Source organism: Cupressus sempervirens, chromosome 3 (assembly GCF_028749045.1).
Source record: "Cupressus sempervirens isolate cs-2001-9-10 chromosome 3, ASM2874904v1, whole genome shotgun sequence".
Taxonomy (NCBI): domain Eukaryota; kingdom Viridiplantae; phylum Streptophyta; class Pinopsida; order Cupressales; family Cupressaceae; genus Cupressus; species Cupressus sempervirens.
This window is the reverse complement of record NC_143120.1, coordinates 1,014,847,059-1,014,870,255: the sequence shown is the minus strand read 5'-3', so window position 1 is coordinate 1,014,870,255 and position 23,197 is coordinate 1,014,847,059. Positions and strand designations below refer to the sequence as shown.

The window sequence follows — 23,197 nt, the reverse complement described above, 5'->3', positions numbered from 1 at the left end:
TTCATAAAGACCCTCATAATGGCTTGTAAGAGCAATAAAAGGGCTTGGAAGAGTCATTTATGGCCTAGTGGACTTCATAAAGTTTTATGGCTGGGATATTTTGAGGGAGATGAGTGGAATTTCAAATTGGGCTTGATTAGGAAGGTTTTAAGCTTGCTTAGGATTGTGAAAATGATTAGAGGATGGATTAGGATGGTTTAGGATTAGCTTAGGGATAGGCAAGTGGATGGCATTTAATGACGGTGGGTGAAGGAGGAGATATTTGTTAACTTTGGCTTGGGTTAGTAAGTTTTAACCCATGTTTAGGGAATGTGACAAGGTTAGGAAGGGATTAGGATTAGGTTTAAAGAAATCTTCTAGAAGAGTCTAGACTTTGGATGAGGATAAAGACTTTCTAGAATAGTCTAGAATTTCTTAGGATGAGGATGAAGACTTTCTAGAAGAGTCTAGAACTTCTTAGGATGAGGATAAATTAGATTTTTAGAAAATAAATAAAGTTTTATTTATTTCAAGGGTTTGGGTTGAGGAGATATTTATTAAAACTTTTTTAATAAACATGAGGATTATTATTTAATCTTAATTAAATATTTTGAGTTGGGATTAGGGGTAGGAAATGATGAGATTAGCCTTTAATGAAAATTAAAGAAGGATTAGAAGATTTTGGAAGAGATTAGTGGTCTTAAGAAAATTGGCCAAGTTTTGGGCAAAAAATAATTTTTTAATTTATTTTGAATTTTTTGGTCAATTTATTAATTAAATAATTAATAAATAAGGAATAATGTTTAAATAAGATTTAAACATTTTTGGAAGGGATTCCTTAATTAAATATTTTTAATTAAGATAAAGGGATTTAATGGCATAAAAATAAATTAATTAATTAAGTAAATAATTAATTAATAAATGATGATGTCATCAAGAATTTCTCAAAAAATAAAAATACTTTATTTTCTAAAGGTTTTTAGGTGTCTACAGCTGGGACCCATTTTGCATTTCATCCTAATTTTTGTAAGCTTAAGTGCATTTCCCTAAGTTGCACTTAATGGGGGGTGTTGGTGTAAATAGTGCTTACTTATTACACTTTACTTAAGTTTACCTAGGTTAATACATTATTTTATTATTTTTTAGGTGAGACACTTAGGAGTTTGCATACTCTTATGAGTTGTCATGTTGACAACACTAAAGTAAGAAACTCTAATTCGGCACATGGTGTCTACAACATAAATTTGTGTACTACACCTTTGTAGGCTTATCTTCTCATCATCACACTTACTCCTGTGCTTAATGAAGGATAATCCACTTCTGGTGGACATATGCCTGGTTGTAGAAATTATCAGTATGCTAATTCCTAGGCATTCTAGAGGCATTCTAAAGGCTTTTATATACAGCCACTCCTAGTGTACTTATACATTGAATTAAATATTTATTGTTATTCTGATCATACTCTTTTAGTCTATTGTTGTGCTTGTACTTGAATTCCTTGATCTAATGGTGACAAATTATTATGCACTTTGAAGATATCTAATCTTCACATCAAGTTTGGAGATAGCTATGAGTTGGAGGATGAGTTCTATGTAATAGTCATGGGAGACTATGATGTCATCCTTAGCATGACATGGATGGCCTCACTAGTCGAGTTCAGACTCAACCTAGAAAAATTGAAGATGAGGTTTTAGCATGAGAGCAAGACTATTGTACTTAAAGGACTTTCAAATGGAAGTTGTAGAGTAATCTCCTTGAGGAAAATGAATAAACTATTTTAGTATGATGATATAGAATGGGTGACAAAATGTTTTACTATGCCAGCCTCACAAGAACTACCAGTGAAGAGTCATCCAATAGATATCTAGGAGATAATTGATATGCATGCTAAATTTTTTGGTGAGATTTTGCATGGGGTTCCTCCTTGCAAAGGGATGTAGCATGTTATTGAACTTGAGGAGGGAGCCAAACCAATTATGATTACTCCCTTTTGTCACCCTAAGAAACACAAGGATGAAATAGAAAAGGAGATTAAGAATTTGTTGGAGATGGGGCATATTAGGCCTAGTAAGAGCCCCTTTGCTTCAGCAGTAGTGTTGGTAAAGAAGAAGGATGGGATGGTACGCATGTGCATCAATTATAGGGCATTAAATAAGAAGACCATTAAGAATAGATATCCCATCCCATGGATAGATGAGCTGATTAATGAGTTTCATGGTGCATGCTTTTTTACAAAGATTGATTTATAGTTAGGGTATCATTAGATCAGGATGAGGGAGGAGGACATTGAGAAGACAACTTTTCAATGTCACTATGGTCACTTTGAGTTTGGGTTGATTGAGTTACTATAGCTTGGGCACATCATCAGTGCAAATGGATTTTGGGTAGATCCTGAAAAGATTAGGGCTATTGTTGATTGGCCTACTCCTATGAATCTTACACAATTTAAGGGGTTCTTTGGTCTCTGTGGGTTTTATATTAGATTTGTTAAGGGATTTTCATAGACCACCGCACCATTGACAAACCTTACCGGGAAAGGGACCTTCGCATGGATAGGGGAAACTCAGAGATGCCTTGATCATTTCAAGAAGGTAATGTCATCATGTCCAATATTAACTCTACTAGACTTCACGAAGCCATTTGAGCTTCATTGTGATGGATAAGGTGATGAGATTGCAGTAGTCTTGATGCAAGAGAAGCATCGCATTACTTTTGGGAGTAGGAAGATTTGTGGAATGGAGATGACCTATTCCATCTACGATCGAGAGATCTTGGCTATTATGCATGCATTGGCCAAGTTTCAATTCTACCTAGTTGGGGGAAGTTTGTTATCAAAACTGATCATAATAGCATCAAAGACTTCATAAGCCAGTGTGATTGTAATGATAGAAAACAAAGGTGGATTAATAAGTTGTAGCCCTATGACTTTGACATTGAGTTTTTCAAAAGTAAGAATAATGTGGTAGAAGATGCTTTATCTTGGAGACCTCATATTTGTGCTCTAGCTAAGATTACCAAAGATTAGAGAAATAGGATTACTATAGAGTATGCAAGGGACACTTGGGCTTCTAAAGTGATTGCAAGAACCATACAAGATGATCATTATGGGGTGGTGGAAAAATTGATTAAGTTCTAGGGTAGGATTTATTTGATTCCTTCATCATAGTTTAGGGAGGTAATACTAAAAGAATTTCATAATGTACCTACAACTAGACATCTAGGGGCCTTTAAGACCTGCAAGAAGATCCATAAGAAGTTCACATGGAAAGGGCTCAAGGATGATTTTTAGAAGCACACTAGGGAGTGTGTAGTTTGTTAGTAAAATAAGGGAGAGCACACATATCATGCATGGTTGTTACAACCTTTAGCCATTCTAGATAGGAAATTGGAAAGTATTTCTATGGACTTCATAACTAGGTTACCACGAGTATTGGCTAATGAAGTTTTCACACTTCTTTGTTATTCCATCCACCTACACAGTAGCACAAGTGGTCAATCTTTTCTTCACAGAGATATTCAAGTTATACAGGCTCCCTAGTTTCATTGTTAGTATTTGGGATAGTAAATTTATGAGTTCTTTTTGGCAAGAATTATTTGGGTTGTGTGGTATGGATCTTACACCTAGCACTAGTTATCTTCTACAGATAGATGGGTGGATAGAGATTGTGAATAAATGGGTGGAAGGATATCTAAGGAACTATGTGACTACATAATAGAGGGCTTGGGTCAAATGGCTACATATGGGAGAGTATTTTTATAACACCACTTATCATATGTCCATCAAGATGACTCCATTTGTGGCACTGTATGGTTATGAAGCACCTAGTTTCATGGATCTAGTTTTGGGGGATAATAGAGTGCCCAAAGTGAAAACAATTCTTGTGGGATAGTCAGGATGTTTTGAGAGTACTCAAGGAGAATATACAATAAGCCCAAAATTAGCAAAAATTGTATGTTGATGAGTACTAGGTAGAGCACAACTTTGAGGTTGGGGATATGGTTTAGTTGAGGTTACAACCATATAGATAGTCATCACTCAAGAAGAAAAAAGTACAGAAAGTGAAGCCTAGGTTTTATGGTCCCTATAGAGTGATTCACAAGTTGGGTGAGGTTGCCTGCAAGATTGAGTTTCTAGAGGGTAGTTGAGTGCATAATGTGTTTCATGTGTCTAGGATTAAGAAAGCCATTGGATAGAGAGTTGTGCCTTCTACAGATTTACCACCATTAGACAAGGAGGGGAAGCTCATATTGATTCATGAGTCTATTCTAGATACAAGGGAGTGGACTCTATGGAATACGGTGATTAAAGAATATTTAGTTAGATGGAGAGAGTTACTAGAGGAAAATGCTACTTGGGAGAGTGAGAAAGTGTTACAACAAATAGGACTAAGATTGCTTAAGGACAAGCAATTGCAAGGAGGGCAGACTATAATCTCCCCACTTTAGTAGTTGTCTAGTTATGTGACCATTAGCCTTTTATTTTATTTTATTTCATTTTATTTGTCCCACATTTCTTGTGAAATGTGATCGAACCTATGAAGTAGGAATAAAAGTAGAGCTTGTGGCTATTGTTAGGCAGGTTAGATATGAGAAAAAAAATATGTGTGAGTTATAGATCTATTTTGGGCATTAGAGGATGTCTATCCTCTCTTGTGAAATTCTAGACATCATTCCCTTAGGGTTTGGTCTTTGGAATTCATTCTATTAGTTTCATTAACAGGTAGCCTAGGCGCATTTCTAGCTACAAGCAGATTGGGTGTTTGTACATATCATTCTCACTCCTTGTCTAATAATTATGCCATTGTGGAGGGATGATTTTATGAGGGTCTTGGATTGATTAAAGGAATTATTTTACTACTATAGTGTGGCACTATTCATATTACTATAGTAGCAAGATGGGAAGTCATTATTAGAATTTCATGTTATAATGCTAGAGTAATTAGTGAGTTTGCTATATGTTTAATTTAATTAGTTTGAAAACTATTATTATTTCAGTAGTAGTTCAATCTTTAGTTTGCATAAATCCCTTCTTGTTCATGTTATTTGGTTTCAAAATCTATGCAAAAACATTAAAATATTTATCAGTGGTTGGTTCAATTCTTGGGCATTTCTAGGGTGTCCATTACAAATTGCTAGATCAAGGAAATATGATAGAATAAGGGATGAAAAAATAAAAGGTCATACAAAACATAATCAAAACCAACCTATTGAAGTGAATGAAGAGGATGGCATTCAAGAAAAGGAACAAAATAGTAGTTCTTAACATAGAAACATATTATTTGGAATTGGAAATTTTATGGATATGGATAAGGATCTAAATTTTAGTCAAATTCCATCTTCGTATATGGTATTTGAGAATACTATTAAAAATTATTGCAAAATAATATCAGATGTATCTTCTAAAATTTAAATATATTTAGATAGGCATAACTATTCATCAAGTTACTTAGGAGAAATCAAATGAGTCATTTTTTTGAGTTGCGGGGTGATGATAGTAGGAAAAACTATGCCCATAATGTTAATAAAACAATAGTTAAGAATTTATAAACTACATATAACAAAATTGACAACACAACTTGAGGATGCAATTTAAGCACTCTATGTAGAGCATTGATTACTATAATATCTAGTAGTAAGTTGACATAGGAAAACAAGTACATGCATTTTTGATTTACTAGAAATATCTAGAAGAATTATTCAAAGATATATTAGGAGCATAAATATGTTAGATGAAAACATTAAAAATAATTGGGTAAATATAATATATAATTCTTTGAAAGGAATTCATAATTTCTAAAAATGCAATTTTGGATAACATCCTCTTGTGTTTCTTCCAAAATAGTTCACATCCACACTAAGCATCAGAGTTCCTTTCTTACCACGTGCAGGATGAATGAAGACATTTTCTCAAACATTTGAAAACTTCCTATGCTCCTAACTTTCCTTGCCTGCAACTTTATTGACTTGAAAAAAATTTATTTAATAGCTCACATGCCTTGTCCATCATATCATGAAATGTTGTGGGTTGCAATTACTCCTTTGAATCTGCACACTAGGTGCAATGCCAAACAACTACCATGGCTTTCTTATGGAATGTCAAACTTGCAGATATATGAGGAGGGTTTTTAATAAAATATTTCACTTGCCTTGCTTTGTGCAAGCAACACCATATTAATGCCAACGTGCTAAGAAAAGTTCATGCTACTTCGTGCTTCTATTAGCATGTCACAATAGGAGAGGTAAGTTATAGTTCCCAAACAAATTATATGCCATGTCTATGCTCTACACTTTATTTTCACATCTGAATATTTTGTCAACAATTCTCTTCAAACTGTATGCATATATTAATGAAGATGTTGTAATTGAAACTGAAAGAAGTTGGAAAATCAATGTGAGGGGCTGCTGGTAAAACATGTGATTTAAAATGTCTAGGAAGGCAGCCATGAGATGAAGCTGAGCCATAGTGTAGCAAAGAAGTCCTTAATGTTTCCCTAGATCCCTCTATTATTCATTTTCCCACCAGAATAAGAAAATAATAGAATAGATATTTGAATCCATTGCACGAGCATGTAGGATATGTCACTTAGATTGAAGGAGGTCAGCTTTAAAATCTCCTGTTCATTGTTGCTCAAAGAATCATTTGGCACTTCCCTATAGATAAAACTAGGCTTCTAGATTATATCTATGAATTTGATTTCCATCTAGTGGTTTTTTTAAAGCTGGAGTTTGGGTTGGAAACTGAGTTAGGATTAGGTTAAAAAGTTGGAGTACGTAGTGAGAGAGGATTTTAGTACATGGAGAGAGAAGATCTTGAGTGAGAGAAGGCAACCCAAACTTGTATTTCTCTCTAAAACTTTGAGTATGTAGAGAGAGGTAGTATAAGGAGAGAGAAAATATTGAAGGAGAGAAAGAAACCCAAACTCAAACCTGAACTTCTCTCTAGAAGTTAAAGTATGGGAGAGAAAAAATCTTGAAATAGTGAAAAAGAATTTATCTCTCTGTCTTTTCATTAATTAACTTAGTTAATTCTCTCATAACATGATCTGGGAAATAATATTAAAAACTATTTTTCTTACAGAAATGTTACAAAATCATTAACAACATGGTAGAAAAGTAGCTTCTTGTATTTAAACGATGGTCATGTTGAATATGAATTAAATGTTTTGTGAGTTCTTGAATCATTTCCTTTGTAATTTCAACCAGATTGTGAGAAGATAGGATTATGCTACAAAATGTTGTGAAATAGTCTTCCTTCATAAAGTGACACGGCGAATCTAGTGAAGCCAAACATGTTGGTTTAAAGAATAATTTTGACAACTGAATGTCAAATACACTTAACCATTTTTCACTATACATGCTGAGCAAAGAGTAGGATCCAAGTCACAGTCATGTGTCAAGAAATCCAATTTTATCAAGTGCTGAGTGATATCAAGTGCCGAGTAATATCAAGTGCCAAGTAATATCAAGTGCCGACTAATATCAAGTGCCGAGTAAGATCAAGTGCTAAGTGATATCAGGTGCCGAGTGATATAGTTTTGTTTAGATGCCGAGCTATCTAGGAAACAGCATGTGTCGAGCATTAGTAATGCTTCATGAGCCGAGTAACTCAGAATATTAGCATAAGAGTTTGTAATTGCACAAACTATGATGTAAACCATTTTTGTAGCCGACACAAGGAAAATCTCGAAAGATCTAGAGATAGGAATGAATCTTTCACATTTCCTATGCAATCTACATGCAGCCAATTGGAAAATTGGAAAGGCATGCAACCAATCAGCAAAAGGCAAGTATTAAGTAGGAAATTGAGATGCAATGTGGATCGTAGATCCATATCAAACCCTAAGTCTTCGAAATTTTTTTAAGGAAGACAAAAGTCTCACTGTAAAAGGATGGATGAAAGAGGGAGAGAATAGTGTTAAGAGAAAAACATAGTTGAATTCAGTGAAAGGAGACATAGAGGGTAAGAGTAGGAATTTGATATTCAGTTGATCAGAACAAAGCAAAGGAGACGAACATAAATTAGATCTTAGAGGATCAAAATCAAAGAGAGAGCCAGAACAAGTGCCTGCATTCAGCAATCAAGGATTGCAAACTATCAGGTTTATAATACCTAATACTCTCTTATCATTGTATTAGAAAGGAAACAGTATGTAGATAGGTTGGCTTAACAGCTATTTGTAGATCCTTATCAAAAGGTGATTAAATCCTTTAACAGGGTGACACTTCATGTAAAGTGTTTGTAAATCTTTTAACCAGGTCAGTATTGACATAGTGTAAAGCCTTTAACAGGGTAGACCATTAGAAGTGGTTGAACAATATTGCTGCAGTAATTTTGTGGGTATCATCCCCACCCCAATTTTACCTTCTTATTTTTGGAGGGTTTTTGAGTTACCAAATTCCAATGTTATGTGGTGTTGATGCATGTATTAGTTTCATGTTTATTTGATGTGTTTACATGCATGTAATTTACTTTCAGTTAAAATTTTTATTGGTTAAAGTTTGATACTTTTGATTCACACCCCCCTCTCATAATTATTCTTTCCATATTTGAATATTCCAACAATTGGTATCAGAGCGATTGGTTCTCACAAGAAGAAGTCTAACAACTTGAAGAAAAAGATCTAAAGATGGAAGTCTTCAAACTTGAGAAGATTATTGACAATTAAGTGATTGATGTGCAACTGGCTCTACACAAAGTAGAGGAAGCAAGGGAGGAACTGAGAAAATCCTTTAAAAAAAAGAAAGAATTTAGCCATAGCTAAAAATGAGATAAACTACAAGGAGATTGATACCACAAATATATTTACCAATGGAGACACTACAGAATTTGATGTAGCAATAGAAGAACTGATGGAGAAAAATAAAGATCAAGCAAATGAGATAAGATCTCTCAAGATGGAACATGAATCACAGGCCATAATGTTATGTGAAATCACTGAACAAAAGAAATGAGTAGTTGAGGAAAAAGTCATGATGGAAGATGACAAAAGAAATCTTGCAAATAGACTGGAAGAAAAGAGTACTGAATTAACAAGGATCTCAAACATGCAGATGGATACACTTGCCCAAATGATGAACCTTCATCATGAATTAAATGTGAAAGACATTGAGATCTCTACACTGAAGATGCAGAATGAACAATTGCAGAATGACTTGAGACAAGAAAAGGAAATCTCAGAGAGCTTCAACAAACCCAATGAAGCCATCAAGTATTTTGAGCAGTTGTTGAAATCCCTAAGATCAACCCATGATACATTAGGACTTGGATACAACAACACTGAAGTTGGAGAATCATCAAAAAGTGCAGAACAAAGAAGCGACAAAGGTAAGGATTCAAAACCCACTTGTCATTAGTGTAATAAGAAGGGGTATACTGCTAATGTTTGCAGGAGTAGGAGAATCGATCAGCCAAACACACATAAATGCAACAGTTACTGTCACAAGGACACAAAGATTTGATGGACATTTTCATAATTGCAAGAAGTATGGACATAGAGCATTTGAATGCAGATCAAAGCCTATGTGGACATCAAATCAGCCAACAAAAACAAAAGGAAATGATAGTCATTATCATTGGGATTAAAACACCAGGTACAGTTGTCACTATTGTCAGAAATATGGACATATACCCCAGAATTGCATAAGAACACATTTCAGGGGGAACTATAAAAGATGGTTGAATCAAACCAATTGTTTTAGTTGCTTGAAAACCTGGTCATATCAGTAGGAATTGCTCAATAAGGTCAAAGGCACCAAGTTTTGAGTTCAACAATGGAAAGAAAAAGATAGATGTTGAACACATCAGGAGTGAGATGAATAAGACATGGAAGAAGAAAGATGACTGCAACACATCAAGTGCAAAGATCACTTCACCTAATGGGTCAAGTGATCACACTTCATCTAATTAAGCAAGAATAGGTGTGGGGGACTAATATACTAAGTTATATCATACATCAGTCCCAAGACATAGAAGAACTACAAAGAAGAAATCAACATAAGCAAAGATGCTAAGTCAAAATTGAGAATCTTGCAAAATCTCAATGGGAGCTAAGTGAAGTGAAACAAAATGGGTACTGAGTCATGTTGAAATCCTTCAAGTTTTGAGTAGACCGTTGTCAGTACACTAAGCATTAATTGCTCTTTTTTGAAGGGTACATAGGTCAATTTTTGATCATTTCTCATCATTCAAATGCAAAGAAAAGATGAAAAAAGTGCAGAAGATCAAGGGCAACTTAAAAGCCATTTGCAAGGATTTCCACAGTGATCTAGCATGAGTTTCATCGATTTGAGGTATTTTACTTATGTGCCGAGCTACACAGTGTTTATAAAATTGTTTAAACTTTAAACCCTAGTTTGGCAAACAATGGCATCTAGATCTGGAACCACTAAGGGAAAAGAGAGTCATGAAATACAGTTAGCTAGTAATGAAGTTAAGCAACTAGAATTCAAGCCCATTCTAGAAGTTACATACAAGAATGATCCTGCAGGTACATTATCCGTTATTTTTGATAAAGTTGTCATGGTCCAAGATGTTCATAGATGTTACAACTAAAAAATTGGAGCCATAGGAGATCTAGAAACTTATAATGCATATGACAAGCTATGTGAGAACAAAATACTAAAAGATGAGTTCTCAATAATCGAGAGAAAGGGATTGACCAAAACCCTAGAGTTTCCAATTGTTTTCAAAGTTGAATGGGTATGCATAGTTTTGAGAAAAATACATGATGGAGCCTTTTGGTTAGAAACAGGACCAGTGAAATTTATCAAGAAAACTGTTCATAGGGTTACTAGTATTCCAACCCTTGATCGGCCAAAGACCCTACGTAGTGACAAAAAGGAAGTAATAGAGAGAAATACTAGTGCTAAATGGAACAATAGGAGAATGACTATTGATACAATCACAAAACCCCTACTAGATTTTTCTGTGAGAATCATTTCACACAAATTCTATCTGTCAAGTAGGTTAAATAGTGTGCCTTGTATAGTAGTTGATGTTGCATACAAATTGGTTAAAAAGGATCATACCTATGATCTAGCAGAGCTCATGTTTCAACAGATTAATGAGAATCTGGGAGCTATAAGGAAGAGCAAGGGAGCTCACTGCAAATTTGGATCAGTTTTGATGTGCATGTTTTTCTATCTGATGAAAGAATTCCCTTCTGTAGGTAAGGTAAAATGGAATCTAAATAAAATGATTGTTGAATAGATCAATGGATATATTGAACATATGGGTGATAATTTTGATGCCCAAATGACTAGCTACTTTGAGGACTTCAAAAAGTCCATGAAATAGAGAATGAGGATTCTAGTATCATTGACTGAGAAATATGAAAAAGACATTTGTTTTCTTGTAAATATTGATTATACTTATATACAGGCAGTCATACCTAGAGTGAGATGGCTTAAGCCACTAGGTTATGAACTCGATATTGATCAAGCCTCTATAGCAATAACAACTCTCCTTGCAAAAGAAGTTGGCAAGAATGCAAAAGCCTTTGGAACTTACGATGTTGTAAAATCAAGGGTGGTAATAGATTTGAAAACTACCTCAGTAGTAAAGAAGAAAGAAAAATTGGTAAGGAAAATCAAGAGAAAATTTGGTGTTGAAGGGAAAGGAACAACAGAAGAGGAAGAAGAAGACATTGAAGATGAGGGAGATGAACCTCAAGGTCTGACTCAAGAGTTAGGAGAAGATAAAGAGGAAAGTGCTAAGGAAGAAGAAGCTGAGGAAGCACAAGTTAGAACCAAGGTCACAAAAGGAAATGCCACAACTCCTCCTACTCCTCAACCCAAGACAAAGAAAGTAGTTGCTCCTGCACCAGAGAGACCTACTACAAGGGCTATAGCACAAAAAGCCCAAGAGGAGGCAAAAGATAAGAAGAAAGCTTCAAAGAAGATTGCTGCCGAGCCAAAGAAGAAAAGAAAATTTGTTTCCCAACCTCAAATAGATGAAGAGAAGACTAAATCAGAGGACAACAACCAATTTCAAGTGGTAAGTCACAAACCTCAGATTGCCATTGATAAATTATTCTCAAAAATTAAGAATGATGATTTGAAAGGTTTAAAGAACCTCAATTTTTTTAAGCTCACTAAGGAGGAACAAAATAAATTAGAGGAATCAATGTATGCTATGATGGCTGATTATAAGCATACACCTCTAGAGTTAGATGAATCAATGCCTAAGGAATTGTACAAAATTGTAGAGGATAAATGGCAATTTTGTTTGCAAATGGAAAGGGAGATAAGGGAATCAACATTAGCCAAGTTATTGCCTGATTTGACTAAGGATCAAATAACAAATGCAGTTAAGAGGCATAACAATAGATTCACTCCCAAACATAGAGCTTTTAGCATTTTGCAGAAAAAAATTGAGGATGTAGTTACAAAGTCCACAAAATTGTGGAGGATAATTTATAAGAAAATAGAAGATGTTTACAATGAAGAATATAAGGCAAAAGCAAGTGCCAGGAAAAAGAAGAAGGTTGAAGAAGAAAAAGAAAAATAAAAAGTGGAGAAGAAGGTTGAAGAACAAAAGGAAGATGAAGAGGCACATACAGAGGAGATAGAGGAAGAGAAATATACAACTGAGCAACAAGATCAAAGTGTGCAAGACACACAGCTATCACCTCCTAGTCCTCCTCATGCCATCATCACACCTGCAGAGATTGTCAAAATCAAGGATGTTACAGAAACTTCTAGTCCAAACATCAATCCATTAACTATAGAGGATTTAGCAAAAATCCTTGACCAATCATTACTAGTATCGAAACTGTGTTCAAGTCCTATATTGGTCAGTGTTAATGAATTGGAGAATCCAGTAGCTAAAACAAAGGCATTCAAGGTGAAAACACAAGAACCACCTTTGACCATACAACCTACTGGTATTCTATTCCTTCCTCCACCACCTCTACCAAGTGTAGTCACTGATACACTTCAGATGCCAAGTACAGTAGTAGGGGAAGTCAAAGAAACAAATGAACAGCTAGTAAGTTCAACACCACCTATTGATCACCAAAAGGATAAACAAGCTGAAGAAAAAGATGAGACAAGTAAGAAGGAGGAGTCTATAGTACAAACATTGGTTGAATTACCCAAATCTAGTACTCCAACACAGACTCTTCAGCAGCCAAGCACTGATAGGTTACCATTACAAATCAGGACACCAGGCTCGAGCTCATCAAGGGTAGTCAGGAAACTTCACTATGGAGTTCCTAAGCTTGATGAAGAAATAAAGATTCCACATTATGAATCCAAAACTCTCATTGAAGAGGAGATCAATGAAATTCAGAGTGCATTAGATAAAAGAAGGAGACAAGAAACACTAAGAAGAGAACACAAGCACAAACATACCATGAATGAAATCAAAGACCTATTCATAGGAGCTTTTAGCTTAAAGTCTCTAGATGAGTCAAGGCCAACCATAAAGCAACTATTTGATATAATTGACCAGGTGACTAGTGAAGACTAGGATAAAGATGCTAAATTACTGGAATGGTCAGAGAGAAAGTTCCAAGGCAAGGTAAATAAGAAAATATCCGGTGATATAGCACGATCACAAGTGGAATTGGCTAAGAAAATTGAAATAGTCAAAACTATACTTGGAAGTGTATTTTCCCTAGACAACAAGTTGTGTGATTTTTCCACATTCACACAGGACACTAGCCAAAAAATACTGAGCTTGGAGAGAAATTTGAAGATTTCTAGCATGCAACTCCCCAAACATCCAACTCAGAGTGAGAAGCATTTTTCCCAATTGCTTCACACACAAAGAGAGTTAGTTGTCTTAACAGCAGAGGAGGCAACCACCAAAGCCGAATTGATGCAAATTCAATCCTCAATAACTCCTCATTTGGAAGTACTTCATAAGGAGCAGATGAATGTAGAAACAGTCCTCAAGAAAGACCCCAATCTTTCTACATCTGATGGACTTGTACACCTAGCAGCAGAGATTGCCATCCAGTATAAGTCATTGGATATTGCACTAGCAAATTGGGATGCAGCTCTGAACATACTCCTTGAAGTAAACAATACATTTTTGGCCAAGTAAGGCATTTCCCTATCAAACCCTTGACATAAGTGTCAAAAAGGGGGAGATTAAGTATGGGGGAGTTAAGTAAATATTAAGTATGGAGGAGATACATAATGAAGTAGGAGATACAACGTGAAGTAGGAGATACAGAATGAAATGATAAGTATGATGAAAGGGGGAGAATTTTGAAACATTTTGATATAACATATTGGTCAGAATGTAGAACCAGGATAGAAGTCACTGAGTACACAAAGCATAATCAACTCATAGGGAGTCATAAGGTATATTGTTATTTGTTCTTAAATTTTTTTAAAAGAAAATAAGAGGATGCATGAAATAATGTCAAGACCACAGGATCTTAGTTAAGTGTTTTTGCCACTCATGTCAAAGGTGGAGATTGTTGGTTTAAGGAATAATTTTGACATCTGAGTGTCAAATACACTTAACCATTTTTCACTATACATGCCGAGAAAAGAGTAGAAGTTGAGTCACAGTCATGTGCCGAGGAATCCAGTTTTATCAAGTGGCGAGTGATATCAAGTGCCGAGTGATATCAAGTGTCGAGTAATATCAAGTGCCAAGTAATATCAAGTACTGAGTAAGATCAAGTGCCGAGTGATAGTAGGTACCGAGTGATACAGTTTTGTTTAGATGCCGAGCTATCTAGGAAATAGCATGTGCCAAGCATCAGTAATGCTTCATAAGCTAAGTAACTCAGAATATCAGCATAAGAGTTTGTAATTGCACAAACTATGATGTAAATCATTTTTGTAGCCGACACAAGGAAAATCTCAAAAGATCTAGAGATAAGAATGAATCTTTCACATTTCCTATGCAATCTGCATGCAACCAATTGGAAAATTGGAAAGGCATGCAACCAATCAGCAAAAGGCAAGTATTGAGCAGGAAATTGAGATTCAATGTGGATCGTAGATCCATATCAAACCCTAAGTCTTCGAATTCTTTTTAAGGAAGACAAAAGTCTCACTGTAAAAGGATGGATGAAAGAGGGAGAGAATAGTGTTAAGAGAAAAACATAGTTGAATTTAGTGAAAGGAGACATAGAGGGTAAGAGCAGGAATTCGATATTCAGTTGATCAGAACAAAGCAAAGGAGATGAACAGAAATCAGATCTTAGAGGATCAAAATCAGAGAGACAGCCAGAACAAATGCCTACATTCAGCAATCAAGGATTGCAAACTATCAAGTTTATAATACCTAATACTCTCTTATCATTGTATTAGAAAGGAAACCCTATGTAGATAGGTTGGCTTAACAACTATTTGTAGATCCTTATCAAAAGGTGATTAAATCCTTTAACAGGGTGACACTTCATGTAAAGTGTTTGTAAATCCTTTAACCATGTCACTATTGACACAGTGTAAAGCCTTTAACAGGGCAGACCTTTAACAGGGCAGACCATCGGAAGTGGTTGAACAATATTGCTGCAGTAATTTGGTGGGTATCATCCCCACCCCAGTTTTACCTTCTTATTTTTGGAGGGTTTCTGGGTTACCAAATTCAACTTTTATGTGGTGTTGATGCATGTATTAGTTTCATGTTTATTTGATGTGTTTACATGCATGTAATTTACTTTTAGTTAAAATTTTTATTGGTTAAAGTGTGATACTTCTGATTCACCCCCCCCCCCCCCCCCCCCCCCCCCCCCCCACCCCGTCTCATAAGTATTCTTTCCATATTCGAATATTCCAATAGAACAATATAGGAAAGGTGAGAATATATGAAGCAAATTGGGAGGCATTATAGGCAAATAAAGGTTTAGGACTAGAAGTGATTGTGGGAGTGGGAAACAACAAGCTTCAGAAGATTGTAGGCAATCAAGCTGCAGCAAATGGATGGGTCAATGACAACATTCACCCATTTTATCCTTTCGTCAACATCAAATAAATTGCTATTAGAAATGAGGTTTATGCAAATTTGGACCTTGTGCAATATATCTTGCATGTGATGAACAACATCTAGACGAAAATTCGTAATGACAATCTTGTTGGTGGAGTAATTTCTCCATCTACCTACCATCAACAACTGCAGAGAAACATACCACACATTTTCCATGTGTAGCCATCCAAGCACTGGCCAACACACTAGCCTCACCATCCAAAATTAATTATATTTCCAAATCTTCTATATAGCATTTAATATGCATTTTCTTATAAATAGAATAAGTTGAGCCTATGATCAGCAGAGCCCATTTTTGGGTTTCTCATTGTGGATCATGAGTGGATAGAATGCTATAGCATTCTAAGGACTTGTAATAGATTTTATTTATGCATGAAGTGTTGTAGCACATTGTGAGAGTCTTTGTATTTTACATATTGAACTGAATGCTTATCTTTTAGTTGGTGTTTGTCTTTGATCCACTTTATCCACCTCTTTCAATTGGTATCAGAGCTAATGGGAGATGATCCTAGAGATCATGGAGAGGTCGATGAGTTTAGAATTAGTGAAGATTGTTGTGGCATCGTAGCCTAGTAAGCAATGGCATTTAAGTTATCTTCTACAAGAATAAAGAGAAGAACAAATCAAGAAATTGTTATGAGAAATAGAGAAGTCATGAAAAGAAGGAAGTTAAAGTTGAAGGTTAAAGCATATTTTGTTACTATTAATAGTGTTTTATTATGTATTTTAAATTGAAATATGTGTCGACTATTATAAGTCAGTTGTAGGGGTTAGCATTCATTAGGAAATGAGATGGCATGTTAGATTTTGATGTCATGATTCAAAGGTCTATGTGTGTGTTGATTGGATAAAAGTGTTGGGATTGAAAGTGAGAATTTGTTTGTCTAATTGTGAAGGATATGATGTTCTTTATAGTAAACATGTAATAGAAGTCAGTTGCATTGATATTCCCCAACCAAATGATGAAATTTGAATTAGTGATGATTGTTAATAGGTTATGTGAATGTATGGGGTGCATTATTTGTTGTGCCCGACACCCCAAAGGTTTTTGGTTTGACATATTGATGAACCATGTATGTGAAAAGGATTCCTATAGAATTGGCAAGTACAGCGGCTCAACACCCATGTATCTTGGTAAATGGATTTCTTTTTATATGGACTCAATAATCAGTTTGATGCAAGTCAAGAAGGAGAAAAGCCAAAGAAGTGATAGTTTTCTCATCATTTGAGTTTTCGGTAATTTGAAACAATTGTGATATTTCCACATCATGTGAGTTAGTGGTAATTTGAAACCATTTGTAATGTTTGGTGGTCTATTGTAACTACTATTATGTGAGGTTTGTGGTTACCCAAAACCATTCCAATGAAAAGTTTTTGGTCAGCTAGAAACCATTTGTATTACATTGGTTAGGGGTAAGCAGTAAAACCCCAGCTAATTATGAAGAGGGAAAACAATATAAATGCAGTAGCATTAGTGGAAGAAATTAAGGGGGAGTGTTGGTGGAGTAATTTCTCCACCTATCCGCCGTCAACAGTTGTAGAGAAATAGACCACACATTTTCCATGTGCAGCGATCCAAGCATCGGCCAACACACCAGCCTCACCGTCCAACATTAATTATATTGCCAAATCTTTTCTATAGCATTTAATATGCATTTTCTTATAAATAGAATAAGTTGGGCCTTGGATCAGCAAAGCCCATTTTGGGTTTCTCATTGTGGATCATGAGTGGATAGAATGCTGTAGCATTATAAGTACTTGTAATAGATTTTCTTTATGCATGAAGTGCTGTAGCACATTGTGATAGTCTTTGTATTTTACATATTGAACTGAAAGGTTATCTTTTAGTTGATGTTTGTCTTTGATCCACTCTATCCACCTCCTTCAAATCTGCAGAACAATACGAAGGTTTTTCAACTCCACACACGACGTCCGTGCTGTCAAACTCATATCCTCCTTCTTAGGGAAATTTTGTCCCTGATATGAGTGGCATACTGAAGTTTTTGTCAGATAACGGCTCCCCTTTCATGGCCCCAGTTTATCCTTACTTCAGCTACATTGGCAAAAGAAATTCAATATCTCTAGACTATCCGCTGTTCAGATTGATAAATCCCATCGTGAACGACGGTGGCCGAATATATGGCAACCTCTTCGAAAGTGGGTGGCCATCTGCAGGAAGTGATGTGGCAACAGTTGAGAATGCGCGGACATACAACAACAATCTGATAAGGCATGCTCTGTCCACCGCTGGGACACCAAAAAGGCCTGGAACGACGATTGAGACATATGTTTTTGCGCTCTTCAATGAGAATCAAAAGCAGGTTTCGGAGGAGGAACGCCATTTCGGTCTGTTTGAAACTAATACTAGTCCTGTATACCAAATCACTTCTCACCTTGATCGGGAACCAATAAATGTTTTACGTTTAAGGTCTTGTGCCCGTAAATAAAGTGGGAATTACACCCCATGCTCTACTGTTTAAGTTAGAGTAAGTCGCCATTCTCATTAGTGAGATCAAATAAATCTTTCAATGAATGTTATACTAACATCGTATTTATTGGTTGCAGTTTGTTATCCGTCGTTGTACCAGTTTCACGCTCAAAAAACTAACGTAAATATTTGCAGATCTTCCACTACATTTAGTTATTGTATAAGTTGAAACGAAATGATATATTGTTGTTGTGGAAAACATGTCTTATTTACCAATTAATAAGTTTAAGGGGCTTTCTAATTAATGGTTCATTAGATAAGGGGCTTTCTAATTAATGGTTCATTAGACAATACTTGGTGAAGGTTTTGCATATGGACTTGCAAGCAAAGTGAATTTACTCATGGAGGAAACTCTATAACTAAGTGTGCTCAAGCTGGAGTATTACTGGTATGGGTAAACTCCCAGACGTTCCAGTGCTTCATCTCTGTGAGCATTACCTAGATCCAATGAGTGTCAAATGTTCCATTTATTCTAATAAGAGAAGAATTCGTGTGAATCACTCCCCATGAATCGTGGGTCTATGAGTTTGCTAAAAAATGACATGGTTAAATCCTGATAAAGCCATCACAACAAAACAATATGTTTGAATTAGCCAATTTCAGTAAATGTAATATGGGAAGAATTTTTTTTGAACTGATTGAGGTAGGTGAATAGTATAAGAACATTGATCAACTATTACTATTTGATACAAGGGATAAAGAAAATAATTACTTTTTAGAATTTTGTACAATTTGATTGAATAAATGAGTATTATGAAATTAATTTTATTGTACAATTTATTTTTCTTTTTTTTCATGAGAGTGTTGTAATACAATAATAGTGATTTAACAAACTTAATAAGCTCTTGTGCTATATTTAATTTTTGTCAATGCCTTCCTATCACCAAATCCTAGAGATAGAGCAACGGAGAAAAATAAAAAATAAATAGCGAAATCCCCATAAATCATCCCCAAGAGGCCACTAAAAAGAAGAGAATCTTGTTAGTAGAAGTAATATGTGAGGAATATCAATGGAACAAAAAAATTCTCATCAACATCTTCTTCCTCTCCCCTACCTTTGAAACCTTCATACCACTATTTCTCATGCACATTTTTGCATAATCATCATAAGTTTTTGCAGTTGCATGCATACCATATTAATCATCAAAAAAATTTATGCTCTATATTTTAGTTTGCCAGCGTATTCAAAAATTTAGTGGAGATGATGTTGTTTTATTTCTTTAAGTTTTTTCCCCTTCTTTATACTTTCTTTCCACCATTATGATAACTAAGGCAAACTAATGTTTACTAAGTTTCTCACATTGACAAAAATGTCTAATGCTGGAATTTGATCATGAAATATTAATTTGTTTAGAAATTATGGATAATTTATTGTACATTATGATATGGCTGGATTATTTCAATAGAATATCGGCAACATATATTTTCTCGATAATTTTTCATTTTTATTTTTAAAGTTTCTATAGAGAGTATTCTAATTAACAAAACAATAATTGGAAGAATAAAATAACATCCATTATGTGGAGTTTGGGAAGTGCAATGATTTTGCACAGTTTTTATGCTTTTCCCAACCAATGCATAGAAACTACAGAAAACCTCAGCAATGAATTTTAATAAAATTTAATTAAAGAGTGAATAAAACTATCCAATGCTTTTATAGGTTGTTCCATAGGCCGTGACGTATATTTTCATTTGTAATGGCTTTAATGGAAGAGGTGGCATAAGTATTGGCGATTATTTACAAGAAAGAAAGGTGTAGAAACATAATCAGCATGGTGCTCCTCAACAAGCATAAACTAATGTTTCTACTAATCTCTTGTATTGACATTCTTCTCATGATGATGCATGCAGGTAAAATAAATGTCACTTCATTGGACAATAGAAACCTCCAATTTCATATTTCATATATATACATGCAAGTAAATATGGAAGCAACTTCTGGTGTTTTATGATCTTATCAATCTAAGACGACATGTTTCTTTTGTAGATTGTTAGCAATTAGGAGTCAACTATTGGATGTGAAGTCCAACTGTCATGTCTGTTCATTTCACATTCTTCTTATTTGTCTCTTCATCTTCTCTTGAAGAACTAATTTATAAATATAAGCACAAAGCCCTGTGTATGCAAGCTACAATGACTGAATAATATATTTGCTCTACTCTGGGTGTGGACATAGCCACAGTTGTGGTGAACCATGATATATCATGTCTCTCGTTCTATTTTGTGTATTCTTACTTTATATCTTAAATTAACAATTGGTATCAGAGTGTGTAAGATCTTTGAGAGTAGACTACAAGAGTCCAAGGCAAGTAGAGGTTGTTAAAATGGAAGACTGCAAAGGAAGAATGGGATTTACCGTAAGATTAGAAAAGCCCTATTCAAGATCCATTGTAGGTGCTCTCAGAAAAAGAGGTCCAAGACAACAGAGAGAGCAGTTCAATCAAAGGATGTGGTTATCATATTCGAATAGGGGAAAACCGATTCACTTTGTGTGTGTAGTATTACAAAATTGGAGATGATTTAGATGAGTAATTGATTTTGAATTGTCGAGAAAAGATGTTGATAATTTTCTAAGATTTCGCAAGAATGACAAACATGAAAGGTCCTCATCATGTTGCAATAAAATTAAAGGAAGGAAATCTTTAAGGAAAGGAATTCACAAAGCTTTTGACTACAAGTTTGATGGCCTCCTATGTTTTCTTAAGATTGAGATTAAGCCAAACCAGTTCCCTTGTCAATTAAGTTAGAGTACCGATAGAGATGGAGTAGGGAGAAACATGGCACATGCTTAATGAGGTAACACTAGATGCTTCAAAATGACATCTTTGAGATGAGAGGTGGAGCAAAGAGTGAGATCAGGTAGTGATCGTTTGCAGATAAAAATGAGAAATTTCCAACCGATGATTTAGGAATAGTTATGAGGAAGAGCAAGGTGTTCTGAGATACACAATTTTCTCTCTTCCCTAGCAAGGAGAATGAGAAACAAAGTGAACACAAAGTAATTGGAGGAAAGGATATTTTTGGGGTCAAACTTGTGACTATTGGGATTCCTTCAAAAGAGATGGGTGAGAAGCGCCCATATCCTTAGTTTAATGCGCAATAGAGGGAGGCTATAGTGTTGGAGTAGGCACAGAAAGCTATAAGGAAATCTCAAACAGAGGGCACTGACTAGGTGATTGGAAGCACTGGGACGTGAACAATCCAAGGTGTCTATGGAATTGAAATAGAGGTGGATTTATCAGATATAGATATGTTTTGGTTTCGAGTGCCATTTGACTGCCATCAAAGTAGCTCATGTGTTAGTTTTAAAACTACTTGCAAGTCAATCCTAATAAGTGTCGTTGCTATGATTGATGATTCAGGGTGTTATGGAGAAATTGTAGCTTTAGCATGCTATTTGGTATCATTTTTAAAAAAAAAATTTGATACCATGGAAAGTTCACTATCATAGTGCAGTGGGAGTTTTAGCAAAAAAATAATAATTAAACAAAATGCAATTTTTTCTAAGAGTAGTTCTAAGTCATTGTTCATTACTTGCAATGTAGCTCAAGAGAGCACAAATGATTTTTGGTTTTTAGATAGTGGTTGCAGCAATCATATGATAGTCAATGAAGAGGTTTTTGAAAGTTTGGATAGATCAATTAAATCTAAAGTGAAGTTTGGAAATAATGAGATAGTGGAAGTGAGTGGAAAAGGCACAATCACTGTTATAACAAAGCATGGTAAGAAATATATTTTTGATGTATACTTTGTACCTAGTTTGAAACATAATCTTATAAGTGTGGGGTAACTTAGTCAAAAAGGTTATAGAGTTATTTTTGAAAAAAATTTGTGAACTATATTTGATATACCTCCTAGTAACATGGTGATTGCAAGGGTAGAAATGACAAATAATAGAATATTTCCACTTTGGATGAAGAGTAATATGACTGATGAAGTTGCAGCAAGTTTCAACGCAATAAGTCAAGATCAAACATGGATATGGCACTTGAGGTATGGTCATCTAAATCTCAAAGGGTTATCTTTATTGCAAAGAAAGGAAATGGTAAGAGGCTTACCCCCAATTGAAGCATCATTAAGTCCATGTGAAAGTTGTATTTTGGCCAAACATCATAGAGAGAGTTTTTCAAAAGGGATGTCATATAGAGCAAGGGTACCTTTAGAAATTGTGCATTCGGATATATGTGGTCCAATGAAAATTCCATCATTAGGGGGGAGCATTTATTTCTTAACATTTATTGATGACTTTACTAGAAAGACATGGGTTTACTTTCTTAAATATAAATCTGAAACTTTTGAAAAATTTAAAGAACTTAATGGTTTTGTTGAGAAAAAAAGTGGTTTATCTATCAAGGTATTGAGATATGATAGAGGAGGAGAGTATAAGTCAAATGAGTTTTTAGATTATTTCAGAGATCATGGAATCAAAAAGCAATTTACTACCAGTTACACATCCCAACAAAATGGTGTTGCAGAGAGAAAAAATAGGACAATAATGGAGATGGCAAGGAGCATGTTGAAAGGTAAAAATCTTCCTAATGAGTATTGGGTTGAGGCAATTTCTTGTGCTATTTATATTTTGAATAGGAGTCCAACAAAGATTGTGAGGGACATGGTTCCACAACAAGCATGGAGTGGTAAGATTCATAGTGTTTCTCATCTCAAAGTATTTGGCTATATTGCATATGCACATGTTCCTAAAGAAACTAGAAGTAAGTTAGATGATAAGAGTGAGAAATGCATTTTTTTTTGCTATGTTGAGCAATCTAAGGCATATA

General features: G+C 35.0%; 1 pseudogene; it reads left to right on the top strand.

Moving 5' to 3' along the window:
- The window catches only part of LOC149570197 (glucan endo-1,3-beta-glucosidase-like), a 91,884-nt pseudogene that overhangs the window by 34,916 nt on the left and 33,771 nt on the right, over positions 1–23,197 (top strand).